This window comes from Pseudorca crassidens, chromosome X, assembly GCF_039906515.1.
Source record: "Pseudorca crassidens isolate mPseCra1 chromosome X, mPseCra1.hap1, whole genome shotgun sequence".
Lineage (NCBI taxonomy): Eukaryota > Metazoa > Chordata > Mammalia > Artiodactyla > Delphinidae > Pseudorca > Pseudorca crassidens.
Genome location: NC_090317.1, coordinates 93475848 through 93487594, shown reverse-complemented (window position 1 = coordinate 93487594; position 11747 = coordinate 93475848). Strand labels below are relative to the sequence as shown.

The 11747-nt window shown below is 40.1% G+C and overlaps 1 long non-coding RNA gene across 3 annotated transcripts; it reads left to right on the top strand.

Moving 5' to 3' along the window:
- The first annotated feature begins 2814 nt into the window (after window positions 1-2814).
- Window positions 2815-11210, top strand: LOC137216919 (uncharacterized). Of its 3 annotated transcripts, XR_010939890.1 has the most exons (5): window positions 2815-2923; window positions 3751-3951; window positions 4454-4689; window positions 7974-8005; window positions 10762-11210. It is a non-coding gene; the product is annotated as an uncharacterized lncRNA (long non-coding RNA). The 3 variants fall into 3 exon arrangements; XR_010939889.1 differs by lacking the exon at window positions 7974-8005 and having other exon boundaries at window positions 10762-11208; XR_010939888.1 differs by lacking the exon at window positions 10762-11210 and having other exon boundaries at window positions 7974-8145.
- Window positions 11211-11747: the final 537 nt, after the last annotated feature.

Here is an 11747-nt window from a genome sequence, read left to right as displayed (position 1 = left end):
GTGATTGTAGGTTTGTATGTTGCCCCCTTCATATTAATCAGAGCTTTCTGGAAGCAAAACCTTCACCTGAAAGATTGAACCTAATGATGAGATTTCAGGCACTGGTGTGCAGACCATGACGGCTCTCAAATTACACTACCCAGAATGCTCACTCTTCTGCCCCCCCACCCCCAACAATAAGACCAACCCAGAATCTTTATGTAAACAGACACATAAGCTCTTTTGATGAAAATCCTGGAGAGGTGGTGAAGTGTGGTGGTTAAGATTAAGGCTCAGGAAAGTGGAAATGCATCACACCCTCATTTATGTTTTCCAACCCATCCTGTCCTGGTATGTGTGAACACACACACACATACACACTCTGTTCTCTTACCTTCCTGCTTCCTTAGACTTGACCCAGCAGTCAGCGAGGGGGACTTCTTAGCACAGGGGGAGGAAAATTTCCTGGTGAAACTCACTGGCAATGAAAAATGTTTGGTCACAGCCACGCAGCCCCATGGCTGGTCTGCCGCTGAGGGGATACCTGAATAAGACTTAGTTGTGGTTTAGAGTTCCCTCTAGCCCTGAGATTCTGTGAACTTTTCTCCCTCCCACCTTCCTTCAACAACTGGCCCTCCTGGGTGATTTTGGCAATGGCATGTGGGACGCAGATGCTACGATCCCTCACCCCTTCCTTTCAGTACTTTCTGTGAGAGGAAGTCTAGGATGAAGAGCCACCTCCGCAGTGAGTAGTTTGGGAGTAGTAAGGAGTATTCCTTGCACATGTAAACCCTGATTTGAAAAGATATCCTCACGATGAAAGTCACTGCATGGGGGTATTCTTAAGGATGACTCTCATTTTTCTGGGTGACAGGTGGGAAGGTACACCCAGGACTCAGTAGTGACCTTTCTGTGTGATGGAGTGGACAGAAATCGTGCATTCTCCTGAGGCTGTAACTGTAATGTTTGTCTCATAAAAGCTGGGAGGAATGGAGAATTGTGGGGGAGGGAGGATTACCAACCATAAGCAGCAGGAGGTGATCTGTTCAGAGGTCATGGAGGAGGACTGTCCACATACAGTGGACAGGAAAACCATGCCCCAGATGGTAGCATAAATATTCAATTACACATCAGATCCTCAGCAGAGGAAATTTGAGTCTTTGCTTCCTACCCCAGGCAACAGAACCTTCCCTCTGCATGTCCATAAACAGGATGTAAAGCCAGGTACAGGGCCCCAAAGGAGAAGCAACTAGGCTTAGTAACAGAAAGACCTAACCGTGTAGGTCATAGAGATGAGAATTTTAGGTCTAGCCCGCTTTTAACCGCCTGTGTAACCTTGGGCTAGTCTCAAGCCTTTCTTTCTTCATCTGAAGAATTATGTTATAATTTCTACTTTGGAGGGATATAGTGAGGGCTAGATGAGTGTCATAGGTTGAATTCTGCAGAAACAGAGCCTGAGATGAGGATTCTATGCATGTAATTTATTAAGGCAGTGCCCCCAGGGAGACCAGTAAGGGAGTGGTGAAGCAAGAGAGGGATGGGAAAGAAACTAAGCAAGGCAAAGCCCAGTGTCATTCTGACTGCAGGGAGTTCTGGAGAGTAAATTATACCAAAGAGTTGACGCAACTTGAAGGGAGTTGGGCTTTCCTGTTCCAGCCAGTCATTGGCCAAGGGCCTTGGGGTAGAGGATGGCAGTGAATGTAAACTCCCAGGCGTTTCCAGTTCTCTGTGTCTGAAGGGTGGCTTCAGGTTTGGTATGGGCTGTTAGAAGCCAAAGGACACTGAAGCTGGGAGAGGCGTTCATAGGAAAAGTAGAAGGGATAAGAGGGCTCTTGGGCAGGAAAGTGAGAGTATCTGCTACAATGGGAAAATATCCTCATTGGTCAGGGATTCATCAGAGATTACCCAAAGTATAAGGATCTGCTCTCAACCAGGAATGGAATACCAGCTCATTCTCCCAGACGTCTAGAGAGAGAGTATGATGTCCAACTATCTGCAAGTGATCTAATACTGAAAGCTACAACAAGCAAAGGAACATTTAGAGGAGGTTGTGTAAGGGAACCACCATTCCTCTCCTCCATTAGGTACTTCGTTCTCTGTCCTCATACAGGGCAGAGAAAAGAAATACTGACTCGGTTATATTAGCTTAGGCCCTCATAGAACCACCTTCACTGTGTAGTAGGTCAATGCTTGTAAAGCCCACCAACCAAAGAGCTCCAGGAACACACTAGTCATTGTTGAGCTCATTGCAGAAAAAAAAAAACCCAAAAAACATGTACCAGAGGAATCGTGGAATGTCTTGGAAAGGGGGAGCGGCCAGGGACCACTGACTGAATTTGGGTTTACTCCAAGTGATTTCCAAGAGAAATTAGGGAAGAAGGGGACATTCTAGATTGGACAATTTCAAGAGCGGGAGCAATTCAATGTTTTGGCATCTTAATAGTTTTCATACAGGACAAACAAACTATAGAAATGATCCCTGAAAGTATTGTTTTCATATAGGATAAGCAAGGCTGGAATTGTCACTGGTAAAGGAACAGCAGTCACTCATGTTAGTCAGAGAAGGAGGATGTTTAGACATTTTTTGTGATTACCAAGTGGTTTTATCTTTATCTTGTTCCAAATATGATCATGGGGTGGCCTTGTCCCAGCACTGTTTATACGAGTTGAGACCTGGCTGCCAGCAGGTCCGTTTCTCACTTTCTCTGCTTGTCAGCAGGATGTATTTCATTTTCTCAATGACACACCCTTTCTTTCTCACAAAAGCTAAAAGAAACAACCCTACTAAATCTGCTCCTGCAGCAGCAGTACAAATTCTAAGGAGCATGCCAGCCCTTGCCCCACCTGGGATATGCCACAAAACCCCCATGGGAATTTCATTCAGAATTTAACACCAAGAAAAATGATTCCACTTGAGACATGATAGCCTTTCTTCATCATGATAGTAAGGTCTAGGCGATCCATCTTACTTTTTTTTTTCTTTTAGCTTTTAGGATTCTCAGAGCCAAATGTGAGACTCCTTTAGACATTGACCTTTATGTTTAGCACATTTGCACTCACTTTTCACCCTAATCTGAATTTTCTATTTCCATTTTACTATTTTTTTCCTGGTATTGTTAGCTTCTTCAGATAAAAGTGGGGAAGAAATGAAGTCCCACTTTGAGCCATGTTGCACAGCTTGAAGCTAATACAAAATTAGATCTTGCATCAGTTCCCAGTTATTTTACGGATGTAATCTGTCTCTTATAATTTAAGGGAAGAACATCTATCGTTTCCTTCTTCAATTTCCTTCCTCCCCATAACATAGTATACAGAAATGGGAGATAGATGTTATCTGGAAACTATTTGCGATGGGATTCTTGCAGTCAGACAGTAGAGGTCACCATGGAGCTGTGCGTGATGGAGCTCACAGACTAGGAAACTTAGCTGAGTGGGTCTGAAATGATAGAAGACTTAACTATTCGATTCAGATGTGTATTCTTTTTGCTCTGGTCATTCAACAGACAGCACTCTGCAGTGGTTGGCTTCGATGTCACTTTGGTAATATAATTGTTTAGAGGAGAGAAGGTGGCTTTTATATATTGTTTACCAAAAAAAATTCCATTTTAAGCACTAAGGAACTCTGAAAAAAATGGTTACAAAATGTGTTTACTTAAATATTGTGCAATGAGGATGGAAATTCGCAGTGCAGGGTGTTTGTCATCTGCTCATGACTAGCAGATGTCTGCCTCCCCCTCCTCCTTTGCAAGCTCAATGACTCACATCTTACAGGGTGTGCAAATTGAAATTTCGAAACTCTCCAGAGTAGAGGTGGCAGTGCCATAACTTGATGCAGGAGAAGTGTGCCAGCCAGATGACTTTGCCAGCCAGCATGCTGCCAAAGACTTCACAAAATGTCTCTCTTATTGGAAAGAAAAGCGTTTGGATGTCTCTCTGCACGTGTTCGATGCGCCATTTCTGAAAGGATACAAGGTATGCTTCAGGCTGTGGGTGAACCTGTGTGTATGAAAGGGAGCAGGTAGTCTGCCAGCCCAGAACTGGGTAGTAATTGCTCCTACCAAGGTGAATCATGCAAGATAGACTCACCTGTTTTGGCTTGTCAGCTCTAGGATGGTGGCAAGTCAGCCTTCAGCCATCGATAGAACAAAGTCTGAGCTATTATCACATGCTCCAAAAATAGGAGGTTATAGTTTAGAAAGATATGTCATCTAAGTTCAAAGTTTTTTTTTCTCTTTTGTTTAATTAAGAGGAACTCTGAGTCTGCTGCTTAACCAAAAAATGAGGGCTGTATTTTAGGCAATTCTATTTGTTTAAAAAAATAGAGTCCTGCGAGCCAGGAGGACTAACAGCAAAATTGACTTTTACCTGCAGATCTCACTTCCCTTCATGTGGTAACTAGTTACCAAAGATGCCCCCCTGAAATGAACTGCACCTCCTGGTATTCACACCTTTGTGTGGCCCCTTCCTTTTAAAGCCAAAGAAAGCCTTGCAGCTTCCACTTGGGTCTCCTGGAACACTCACTCTGGGAGAAGACAGCTATCACGTAAGAAGCCTGACTACCCTGAGATCACTTTGCTTTGAGGAAGCTCAAGCTGCCACCTGAAGAGGCTGTGTGGAGAGAGAAATGCCTGATAAGCCCCTAGCTGTTTCAGGCATCTCAGCTGAAGCCAGACATGTGACTAAGGAAGCCATCTTGGACATCCAGCTGAGGTGAGGCTTCTGATGACTCCATCCATCTGACTGTAACCACCTGAGAGAATTCAACATCACCTAACTGAGCTCAGTCAACCTATAGGACCATGAGAGATAATAATAATTTTTTAAACTACTATATTTTAGTGTAGTTTGTTACACAGCAATAGATATAACCCAAACACTTCAGATTGAGAGAGATAGATTGAGAGAGAGAGATTGAGAGAGAGAGAGAGAGAGAGAGAGAGAGAGAGAGAAAGTTGAACATGAAATGCAATTGCACTAACCTGACTCCCTTCTTTTTTTCTCACCCCAGATAGTGTCTATGAGCAAATCTCATAATCTCTATTTTATTTTTTTCTTTTTCACTTTTCAGATTTTTTAAAGTTTTTAAAATTGAAGTATAGCTAATTTAGAATGTTTTGTTAGTTTCAGGTGTACAGCAATGTGATTCAGTTATATAGGTTGTTGGAAGCACTTTTGATAAGGCCTGAACCTCCAATATTTTCTAAGGGAACTTAGACACTAGTGATGTGATGAACATGCAAGTGAAGACAGAAACAGAATGGCCTTAGGGGCTGCATCAGTTGGGGACATACTCTATGGAGCTATGAAGTAGGAGAGAACCTGAAAGTCATTCAATGCAACAGTAGAATTGTCAGCCCTTGGGGCCCACTTTCTTTGTTCATTATTGAGTACCTAGACATCTAAAATGTGTAAATAACTGGAAATGGACAAAAATGTCCAGACAGGTTATTTCGAGTAATGAAGAGATGATGTTATCAAAGAAGATTAAAGGTTCTAAATTAGGGGAGCCTAGCTGAACAATGGTTAAGGAATGGCAGCATATGAGGATGTCAGTGCCAAAGAGAAAGGTGTATCTTAGTCACTTGCAGCTTTGGGTTAGAGCCTATGAGGGAGGAGGAAGAAGGGGGACAGAGAGCAATGGAGTCAAGACGAAGAGACAGGCTTAGGATGTATAAATAGTAGGATTTTTAGGTTAAAATCTCTTCAGTCAACCACAGCCATTGCAATTTAAGCAGGCAAATTTTGATATAGCAGAAAAAGTACCAACATGTCTATCGGGAGGTCTTTGTCCTGCTACCAACAGGCAGTATAGACTTGGCAAGTACCTTGCCTTCTCTGGGTCTCAGGAAGGCATGTTGTAACTTATAAAAGACTCTACATAGTATTATATCAATTATAATAAAATGAGCAGTAGCACTTTATGCAATCTAAGCTCCTTTTCAACTATAAAAACCTTATGGTTCTAAACTGTAGAAATAGGAGACAGTTTTAGAATTTAAAAATTAAGTAATTAGGCTTATAGGCTGGAGATACGTATAAAAAGCTTTGATTGAGATTTTGTGTAATACATAATGGAAAATGTTTAGGTAAGGGTAAGGATCTTTATTTTATTTCTTGATATATCCCAAGTACCTAGAGCAACGCCAACATGTAGCAGATGCTAATAAACATATTTGTGGATTGACTGAATGAGCTATTCCTGGGAAATCAAGGACAAAAATGGCCTAAAAAGCAGACACATCAACTATAAGTCTGTCCTTATCTCTTATTTTTATGAAATTTTCTCACTTAGTTCTATTGCTTGGCAAACACCGATATACAAATTTCTAAACAATATTTAGTCTTGCTTCTCTTCTTTATTTTAAAGATAAATAGGGAGGCATGTATTTTTCCAACTAATGTTAACTCACTAGTTTATAATTTTTTTATTTTTACATTTTTAATTAAGAAAAATCTCAAGCACATAAACAGAATACCCACCACCCCGATTCAGCAATTATCAACATTCTATGGTTTTAGTTTTATTTATACCTCCATCATTTCTTACTCCCACTGGATTATATGTGATTATTTTTTAAAATAGATTTTCCTCCATCTAATAAAACAAAATTTAGCATTCTAGTTATCTTGTCCTAGTGTGCTCATTTATAGGTGTTTCAATTTCCCAATTTTTTAGTATATTACTGAGTTGCATAGAACTTCTTTAGGGTGCTATTTCTTCTGACTCTGGATTCAGTAAAATTGCAACCATTTTAGAAAAGCTCTCTGTGGATGAGCCCCCTTGTACACAGGGTTTCAGAGTTGTTCTGTTCAGATGTCTTGGTTACAAACATTAGAACTCACCATAGCTGGTTCAGCAGAAAACATATCTAACAGATTTGAGAAGGCTCAATAGACCCTCGGAGAGGATTAGAGACCCAGGCTTGAAGATATGTGGGCAGGAACAACACTCAAATGGCATTTCAGGATGGGGATCCAGAAAGGGATCCATCATTGCTGTCACTGGGCGCAGAAACCACAGATTGCCCCATTGATCCTGGGCAATGGAAGCTGAACTGCTGTCATCGTTGTCCCTGAAAGCCATTGCCTCTGCCATCACCTTCAGAGAACGGTCTCCACCGTGTCTGCTTCCTCATGTTTGTCTCTTTTAAACTGAAATCTCATTAAGTGCACTTCACTGGCTGAGTCTATTCATTGGCTGAAGTGTTTATGCCCTAGCTTCCAGGAAGGCTGGGCGAGTGAGTTTCTGGATTCTAGGTTTGGAAAACCAGACTCATAAGGTGAGCCATTCCCCAAATTTAGATGTTCAAATGTTCTGGATGGCCACAAATTATGACATGTGTTTATTAAAGTATCTTTAAATCCAAAATGGTCTTTGAAGGAATTCCTAGACCGTATGAAAGGGATAATACAGTTGATTGACCTACATGCAAGGAACAATGTGTTCATTTCTTCTCGGAGAGGGGAGGGATCCTTATTCTTTTAGCTTTAAAAAAGCCTACCTGGGAAAAGAATCTACAAAAGAGGGGATATATGTATATGTATAACTGATTTACTTTGCTGTACACCTGAAACTAACACAACATTGTATATCAACTATACTCCAATAAAAAATTGTTTTTAAAAAGTCATATGCACTATCTTCTCTTGCTTTAATATCTTCTCTCTTCTGAATTCTCTCCAAAATCTTCAAACCTCTCAGCATTTCCTCCTCTTCACAGCTTGCCCCACTGTACCACCGTAGAGTTTTTCTAAGATAGTTTGTATTCTAAGCCATTCTTTGACAGAATATTTTCTTTGCAATTTTCTTTCATTTAAAAAGTGCTTTCTAAAGTATATATGCTTCCTTTATAAGGAACAATACATCTCAAGAGCTATAAAAAGATGATGTTAACTCACATACACTAACTCACTCCCCAGGAATTTTACAATTACAGGCATGTTGAGATACTTTCTCTAAGTGAATGTAGTAAACCATCTACTTTCTATTTTAGAAAAAAAGAAAGAAAAAAGGCAGACCAAGGAGGTAAGATATTCACTCTTATAGACTTATGAAGATGCTGCAAACCATTTATAATTCATATCAAACCTCTTTAATTTGACCTACATCATCCATCATGTCCCTTTCTGTTACTTGTTGGAAGATCATACTCACTCTTTCAAATGAAATTTCGATAATAATTTTCCTTTAAAATGACAAAAAGGGCTTTACATTAGGTAAAGAAATACTGAAATGTGTTTATTATACATTATCCGGAATAATAAAATAAATATACCAAAATGTCACTCTAGAAAATGATTTTGTGTATCAAATAACTTATACTAGCCTTCCCTGAGGGATATAAACCATGAAGCTAGCACAAAAACATCTCTCTCCATAGTTAATTTTCTTCTCTGTATCACTAAAATACCAAACTCAGCTACTTACATAATAATCACTAGTATAGTCATTTTAAATGTTTGAAGCATTTAAATTGTCCTCTCTTCCTTTAAGAAATATAATTTAATAGGCAATTCAGTGAAAATATACTACCCAAATGTTTGATGGCTTGAACTAAAATCAGCCTTTAGGCAAAGCTTGTTTTATATTGTTTAGATTTTTGAGGGGTCGCGTTCTTTTTTGTTTTGTATTTCATCATAGAATGCAAATGAAACATTTAAGAGATTGAGGCCAAACTGAATGTCAATGTGAAATATGAATAAGGTCAACTTTATTCTGATTAATCAGCTTCTGGACTTGACTAAAACACAGAGTTTCATGATAGAAAGGGTTTGAATATTTTGCAGTCTTTGTTACTAGTTTGAGGGAAAAAAAGTATTAAAATATTATTCCCTTCCATAAGAATGTTAAATGCTTACTCTGAAACAAAGAAAAATTGAGATTTACAACCTCCAATAAGCACTGACAGAAGTAAGAAAGAAAAAAAAGCAAGAATAATTTAAAATAAAGCTTGTATTAGTTTTCTATTGCTGTGGAACAAACCACCACAGATTTAGAAATTTAAAACAATATGCATTTATTATCTTACAGCTTCCATAAGTCAGGAGTCTGGTCACTACTCATCTGAGTCCTCCGCTCAGGGTCTCACAAGGCTACAATCAAGGTGTCAGCCAGGCTGTGTTGTCATTAGAGGCTTGACTGCGGAAGGACATCCTTCCAGGTTCCCTTAGGTTGTTGGAAGCAGTTATTTCCTTGTGACTGCAGAACTCATGGCAGCTTTCTTTTTCAAGCAAAAGAAAGGAGAGTGAAGAGCTAGTCTGCTCAGAGGCTTCTATATAAATTGGAAAGTAATCACAGGAAAGAGAGCTCATTATCTTTGCAATATTCTGTGGGTTAGAAGCAAGTCACCAGTTCTGCCTGCACTCAAAGGGAGGTGATTATACAGAGTGTGAACATGGGGCCATCTGAACATCATAAGAATTGTCTTGCCCACCATTTGAAACACAATTTAAACAAACGTCAATGAAATCCAAGGCAGACAGTTTACCAGAGGCAGTGCGTTTGATTCATATATTTGTTGGTATTTAACTATAAGATTAGTAACCACAAGACTCCCAGGTATTTCAAGGATTTAAAGGTAACCTGTTGAAAGACTCTTTTGGCTATGCAAAACCTAGCAGAGTACATTGCCCTGCTGTGGCCTTAGCCAGTTTTCGGCTTTGACCACAGACGAGCTTCATGAGTCCACCCTGTCCACGGTGTACAGGGTCTTATATAAGTATAGCAAGCACAGGCAATCGTGTCTGTGGCACCACGGATGAATTACCCCTACTCAAGTGAATAGGCATGGAGACCCTCGAGGGACCACAGGGTCTGGTTCAGCCACTGTGAGCACAGTCTTCCTTGAATGTCAGCAGTGAGTTTAGTCATCTCATGAGGAGAATCAAACAGAAGTGAGGTTAAACACCCTTCAGGTGAGAAAAAAATAATATGGTAAGTAGTAAAATATGGAAATGAAGGGCTACAGTTTCTCTTTTGAAAGCATACTTCGCTACAGTTCTTAAATTCAAATGCTGTAGCCTGTATGCATTCTCTTTAGCATGTGTTCATGTACACAAACAGGATTATGGACCAAAACTAATGTGGGAACTGAGGATAATATACACGCTATATATTTTCCACCTTGTGGAAAGAAGAAATAAACTATACTCCTGTGTTAGTTTGGATTCTCTGAGAAGCAGATGCTGAAACAAAGTTAGGAGGGCAAAAGGTTTACTGGGGAGTAATATCCACGAGGAAACAGGATTTAGAAAGGAATGTTGCATCTGCCACAACTCCATATGGCCCACGGAGGTCACAGATCTGACCTTCAGTTAAAAAAAATCAAGAATCTCTATGGCTTTCTAGTATCTGGCCCCTGTTTACAACAAGGAGGACTATTTCACAGAACCTCAGGGGCTGAGGCAAATTCTCAGAGGTTGTCCATCTCAATTCTTCATCTTTAGACAGGGATGCATTGAATCATCCTGATGGTGGGGGACTTTCCCATCTTTGAAAAGGCCCAGGTAAGTGGTTCTACAAATCTCTTGCTCAGCTAGTTCACTAAAAGGTTGTAGACATTTGAAAATTTCTAACTAAATCCACCAGATCTATCTCAGGTTAGGAGCAGGGCAGTATTTTCTGGTGGTTCCTTTTCTTTTGCTAGTCCTTCACATGTTAGGATTCACTATTATCCTCTTCTTATTCTAAACACTTCTCCAAGGAGAACTCATCCACTACCATGGCTTCAACTTTTACCTGTACAGTAGTGGTTCTCAACTAGGGGCTATTTTGCTTTTCAGGGGACTTCTGGCAATGTCTGAAGAAATTTTTGTTGCTATAATTGGGGAGAAGCTACCGGTATTTAGAGGATAGAGACAATGGATGCTGTTAAATATCCTACAGTCCCCCACAACAAAGAATCATCCAGCAGAAATTCTCACCAGTGCCAAGGTTGACAAACCCTGCTGTATAGAGACAACTCCCATTCCAGATCTCCTACCCAGTTTTCACTCGCAAGCTCTACATGGCAAGATGAGGAATCTTTGACTTATTTTCTAAATAAAGTTAAAAGCAAGGCCGTCAGATAAAGAGGTGCAGGGGAGCAGAACTGACTAACCTCTCCATTAGATATAGGAGGCGGTCACAGTGCCTGCCTGGGCCCACAATACTTTTAGGGGCCCACGAAAATGTTTTAATTTTAATTTCTTTTGAAATCAGAAGGAAACAAATGACTATGGCAACAATGAATATATAATAATGAATCAACCTGGGATTATATTTGTCTTTATTCCAACTCAGTGGTAAAACATAATTTTTAGGTTTATTTTTTTAATAGAGGAAGAGTCTCATGAAGGCAAAAGTGTCTACGGGTCACAAAAATCATAATACAGTCGTTTTAGGGAGGAGAAGGAGGTGTAGGAAATGTGAAAAGTGGGTAAAGTGTGTAACATCCTTGTGGGCAGTGGGAAAACAGCTTTAGGGAAAAGAAAAACAGCTTTAGAGTTTTGGTAAGACTGCTGGGTGTTATTACATGTGCACTTGGGGTTGGTATTCACCAATTTATAGGCATACTAACCAGTGCTGTAATTCTCTAGTAAAGCTCAGCTGCATGGACATGGCACAAAGCAGGCAAGTGTTTGGGATTTTATAGCACTGGCCACTTGGAGTAAGGGAGAGAGAAGTAAAGGAGATCAGAGAATTTGCAAAAGAATTTATATAATTATGAACTGAGGGGGCTAAACTGAACAAAGAGTGAATAAAAGAATGGAGCCTTTGGAACGAGATG